Source organism: Barbus barbus (genome assembly GCF_936440315.1).
Source record: "Barbus barbus genome assembly, chromosome: 37".
Lineage (NCBI taxonomy): Eukaryota > Metazoa > Chordata > Actinopteri > Cypriniformes > Cyprinidae > Barbus > Barbus barbus.
In genome coordinates this window covers 22,917,741-22,923,958 of record NC_136715.1, presented here as the reverse complement: position 1 = coordinate 22,923,958, position 6,218 = coordinate 22,917,741, and positions in this window count along the sequence as shown.

Genomic DNA, 6,218 nt, shown 5'->3' with positions numbered 1-6,218 from the left:
GAGAAAAATAAATAAAAAACATCACACTCTTAGGTTAGCCATATTGTTTTCATTTTAAATTTTGTTGTAAAATGCTGTTTTATCAATGCATTGACGTTTTGTGACAAATGTATCATCAACACCATACCCTGAGAGTACATGAGAAGTTGACAAAAAATGTAGACAAAATATGTCACAAAATTGTAAAAAAACAAAAACATAATTGCATTAGATTCCTTGTGTACATACTTTCTTTTATAGCACTCATTGGAGTGCAAATTTATCCTCAGACCATGCTGGCCATAATAAGTTGAAACATCAAACCATTCTCATATAACGCATCAGTGAATTATAATGAAACGTGATGATGAAACAATGTTATCTAAACAGGCAGGAGAAGATAAAGAAGATTCATATTACTTTTGATTAGGTTTTTATTTTAAAATTGTGCTGCAGGATGGTTTGCAAAATAATTAGTTCGAACTGAATCGCATGATTTATCTGAACTACAAGAATATTGATATTAATCAAAAATGCATTATATGTATGTCTTAATGAAAATTTTATTAGCAAAATGACACAAAACGTTGAACACTGGTGGTAGAGCCTGGGCTTGCCGTTGAATCTAGAACCTCATGCAGTGTTTGATGCCTCTGAAAAAAACTTCCTCAGAGAGCTCTATAATGCATGGATGTGTCCTCTAAACTGACTAATAGTCTGTGGCATTGTCTCTGTCCAGGGACTGGAAAGCTCTCTGCAGAGCAGGTGACATTGCTTTCGCTGTCTTTGTGACCTTCTACCTTCCTTGCTGTTTATTTATCTTCCCATTCTCTTTGTGTATTCTAAGTCACACTTCCTTCCTGAGGATCGCTGTTTCTTGTTTTTCACCTTCAATATATTACCTGATATCAATATTTGCGAGTCCAAAACAATTTTTTGGCACATTAGTGCTATTCAATGGACCAGGCTAGTGCCACACAAGGCCTTTGAATGCCAGGGGCCTTAAAGCCACAGGCTGCATGGCTCCAGACTGCAAAAGGAAACTTAACACTGGGGTCCTAGGTGCATACAGCTGACCACTGAAAGTTAAACCTCATGGCCCTGACAGAGACCTGGATCAAACCAGAGGCCAATGTTACACCTGCAGCACTCTCCAATAATTTCTCCTTTTCCCACACCCCCCGTTTGACTGGAAGAGGTGGAGGTACTGGTCTGCTCATCTCTAATAATTGGAAATTTACTCCTTTACTATCTCTGAGTATAAACAGCTCCTTTGAATCACATTCGGTTACTATTACCAACCCTCTAAAAATCCATTTTGTAGTTGTTATCATCCTCCAGGATCACTAGGTAACTTTGTGGAAGAATTAGATTTATTGCTCTCAACCTTTCCCGAGGATGGTACTCCCTTAGTCTTACTTGGAGACTTCAACATCCACCTAGATAAACCTCAGGCTGCCGACTTCCACACTCTGCTTGCCCCTTTTGATCTCAAGTCTAATCTAACAGTGTTACTGATACTTTCTGTTCCACTCTGACGTCTTGTTTAGATACTTTCTGCCCCTTATCTTCCAAGCCAGCCCGTACCACCCCTTCTGCCCCTTGGCTATCTGATGTTTTCCAAAAACATTGTTTTAAACTCAGGGCTGCGGAAAGGGTAAGGCGCAAATCACAAAATCATACTGACCTTAATTTATATCGATCACTCCTCTCTGACTTCTCTGCTGTTTCCACTGCTAAAAGGAAATACTATCATGACTCGCATGCTCTTTAAAACATTTTCCTCCCTCCCTCCACAGCATCCAGCTGACGACTTTGCCACATTCTTCATTAATAAAATTACAAACCTCACTGCACAATTTTCCACACCACAATCTATCAAACACATCTTACCAGCAAGCATACACTCGTTCACATCCTTCTCTTTCATTGCAAAAACACTTGAACGAGTTGTATTCAACCTAGTCTCTCTCTTTCTCACACAGAACAACCTCCTGGACAGTAACCAATCTGGCTTCAGAAGTGGACATTCGACCGAAACTGCCTTGCTTTCTGTTGTTGAAGCCCTAAGACTTGCAAGAGCGGCTTCCAAGTCTTCATTACTTATCTTTACGTATCTTGCTGGATCTGTCTGCTGCTTTTGATACGGTCAACCATCAGATCCTCTTGTCAACCCTATTGAGAAAGGACATCTCAGGAACTGCACTCCAGTGGTTTGAGTCTTACCTCTCTGATAGGTCCTTCAAAGTATCTTGGAGAGGTGAGGTATCCAGGTCGCAACATCTAGCTAATGGGGTGCCTCAGGGCTCAGTTCTTGGACCACTTCTCTTTTCTGTCTACATGGCATCACTAGGTTCTGTCATTCAGAAACATGGCTTTTCATATCACTGCTATGCTGATGACACTCAACTCTACCTCTCATTCCATCCTGATGATCCGACGATAGCTGCTTGCATCTCAGCATGTCTAACAGACATTTCTTGCTGGATGATGGACCATCACCTTCAACTCAACCTAGCTAAGACAGAACTGCTTGTAGTTTCAGCTAACCCATCGCTTCATCACAATCTCACCTTCCAGTTAGGCTCATCTACCATAACTCCTTCAAAAACAGCCAGAAACCTTGGAGTTGTGATTGATGATAAGCTGAATTTCTCAGACCTAAAACTGCCTGCAGATTTGCATTATACAATATTAAGAAGATCAGGCCGTTTCTCTCGGAACATGCAACACAACTCCTTGTTCAGACTCTTGTTCTGTCCAGACTTGACTATTGCAATGCTCTCTTGGCAGGTCATCCAGCAATTCTATTAAACCTGTACAATTAATCCAAAATGCCGCTGCAAGATTAATCTTTAATGAGCCGAAAAGAACGCACGTCACGCCTCTGTTCATCAATTTGCATTGGCTACCAATAGCTGCTCGCATTAAATTCAAGGCATTAATGTTTGCCTACAGAACCACCACTGGCTCTGCACCCCTTTATCTAAATTCATTACTTCAGAATTATGTGCCCTCTAGAAGCTTGCGTTCTTCAAGTAAACTATGCATTATTGTGCCATTCCAAAGACGCACAAAAACACTTTCACAGACTTTTTCATTAACTGTTCCCATCTGGTGGAATGACCTGCCCAACTCAATCCGAGCAGCCGAAACCTTACCCATCTTCAAGAAACGGCTAAAAACTCATCTGTTCCATCTGTACTTGACCCTCTAACTCTAGCACTCTCTATTCTAATTTTATTTGATCTATATGTCTTTTTATTTAAAAAAAAAAAATTCTCTGTACTGCATTAGGCTAACCAAGACTTGTAATAGCACTTGCACGTTGTTGCTCTTTTGTTGGTTTTGATTGCTTCTTATGTCCTCATTTGTAAGTCGCTTTGGATAAAGCTTCTGCTAAATGACTAAATAAATAAATAATATTTTTACATATTTTCCTTCTCAATTTCTCAATTAAATTCTTTCTAGCATCTTTCTTGATATACTAATATATATATATATATATATATATTGTATATCATATACTGTGTGTGTGTATATGTAGGTCCGTAGGTATTCGGACACTGACTTGAGTACACCACTACAATGGATTTGAAATAATCAAGATGTGATTGAAGTGCAGACGTTTAGCTTTATTTCAAGAGGTTGCACAAAAATATGACATTTAGTCTACCGTTTAGGAGATATAGCCATTTTAAGCAAAGTACCTCCATTTTTCAGGGGCTAGCAAATACCTGGTGTGGCCAGATCAACGGTTGGCTACATTCTTAAGAAAAAATAAAGCACTGAGCCCAACAACATCAAAAGGCCTGGAAGACCATGGAAGACAACTAAAGTGGATGATCGCAGAATCCTTTCCTTGATGAAGAATAAACCCTTCATAACATCAACAGAAATCAAGAACACTCTGGAGGAGGTAGGTACATCAATGTCAAAATCTACAATGAAGAGACGCCTTCATGAATGCAAATGCAGAGGAATTAAAACAAGGTGCAAACCACTGGTAACATTTAAGAACAGGAAAGCAAGATTAGATTAGACTTTGCCAGAAAACATCTAAAAAAAAGCCTCCCATGTTCTGGAATAAGATTCTTTGGATTGATGTTAATCCAAGATTAACTTGTACCAAACTGATGGGAAGAGAAAAGCATGGCGAAAGAAAGGAACAGCTCACAATCCAAAGCCCACCACATCAAGTGTCAAACATGTTATGGCATGGGCATGTATGCCTGTTCACTGGTGTTTATTGATGATATAACTGCTGACAGAAGTAGCAGGATGAATTCTGAGGTATTTAATGCTATACTCTCTGCTCACATTCCGCCAAATGCTACAAAACTTATAGGACGCAGCTTCACAATGCAGATGGATAATGACCCTAAACGTACTACGAAAGCAACTCAAGACTTTTTGAAGGCAAAGAAATGGAATATTCTTTGATGGCCAAGTCAGTCGCCTGATCTCAATCCAGTAGAGCATGCTTTTCAGTTACTGAAGACCCACAAACAAGCAGCAACTCAGGGTGGCTGCAGTGAAGACCTGGCAAAGCATTTCCAGGGAGATAACTCAGAATTTGGTGATGACCATGGACTCCAGACTACAGGCAGTCATTGACTGCAAATTATATTATTTAAAAGTATTAAAATTGTGCTTATACAGTATTTACAATTATGTCACTTTGTCCAAATACTACTGAGCCCCTGAAAATGAAGGTACTTTGCTTAAAATGGCTGTAACTCCTTAATGGTGAATGTCATATTTTTGTGGAAGTTCTTAAAATGAAGCTAAAAGTCTGCACTTCTATCACATCTTGATCTTGTTTTATTTCAAATCCACTGTAGTGGTGTATAAAGGCAAATGCACAAAAACTCAGTCAGTGTCCGAATACTTCCGGATCTGACTGTGTGTATATATATATACATATACTGTATACATATACAGTGGGGGAAATAAGTATTCAACACTTGAACAAATATTTTATTAAACACATTTCCAGTGCAGCAATTCATATGAAATTTTGACCAGATGTTGGTATTAACTCAAGAAATCTACACAGAGAAAAAATATTGAATATTACAATCCATAAAAAAGTTATATTTAATGAAGTGAAATAGGAGAAGAAAAAAGTATTGAACAGTGAGTGGGATGAACTCTAAAAGTGCTGTTCTTTTTATTTGGTAAAACATGTATGTGTTGAAACGGCTAATAATAAAATGTGACATTCTGTAGTTTTGTCTCATATTCATCTTTTAATCATGTTTGTAAATGTCTTGACTCCACAGCCAACAGAGCAATTTTGTATTTACTGTTCCAATACTTTTGGAGGGCACTGTATATATATATATATATATATATATATATATATATTTTGTGACGGGGTGGAAGAATCACATGACAAGGAAAGCTCAAAATAAATACCCCGGAGGGTGGATTTATTCACAACAAGGGTGGTAAGGTGCAGAGTGGGTCGCTGAGGTGGATACGTGCTCTCCGTGAGGGTTTCCTGTGAGTGGTGATTCCGTGCGGTGCTCGTGGCGGTGCTGATCGGTCACACACTGGCTTCTGGAAATCAAGAGGAGAAGGTACGTTAGTTCTCAGCATAAGGGAGTTCAGACTCACTTCCAGCCAGCCTCACATGGCTTATCTGGCCGCAGGCAAACAGCTATCAGCTGTTTCTCGTCCGTCTCCAGGGCAACGCTGATGAGGGTTCGGGATGCTCGCCACACTCCACCCCCCACCCTAAGCGTTGTCCTAGTCCTGGGGGAAAGATGTGATACCAAGGGGGAGACTGGGGGTGGGTGGGGAGTGACCCCTGACAGACCTGCGAAAGCTGACCAGAACCCTAACCCTAACCCTAAAGAGGAGAAGTTAGGGATGAAGCAGCGATAATACCCTGCCAACCCTAAGAACGCTCGTACCTGGGTTTTCGTGCCGGGTCTCGGGGCGGCATGGACGGCTTCTACCTTTTTCTCCTGGGGCTTGATAAGGCCCCGTCCCACCAGAAAACCCAGGTACTTTGCCTCAAAGAGCGCCAGATGACATTTACGAGGGTTAGCGGTGAGTCCAGCCCTTCGAAGTTCCATCAGCACTCTCCGCAGCCAATCCAGGTGGTCTTCCCAACGCTCCGAGTGGATGACCACATCATCCAGGTAGGCAGCAGCGTACTGCTGGTGTGGCCGTAGGAGAATGTCCATTAGACGCTGGAATGTGGCCGGAGCCCCGTGTAGCCCGAAGGG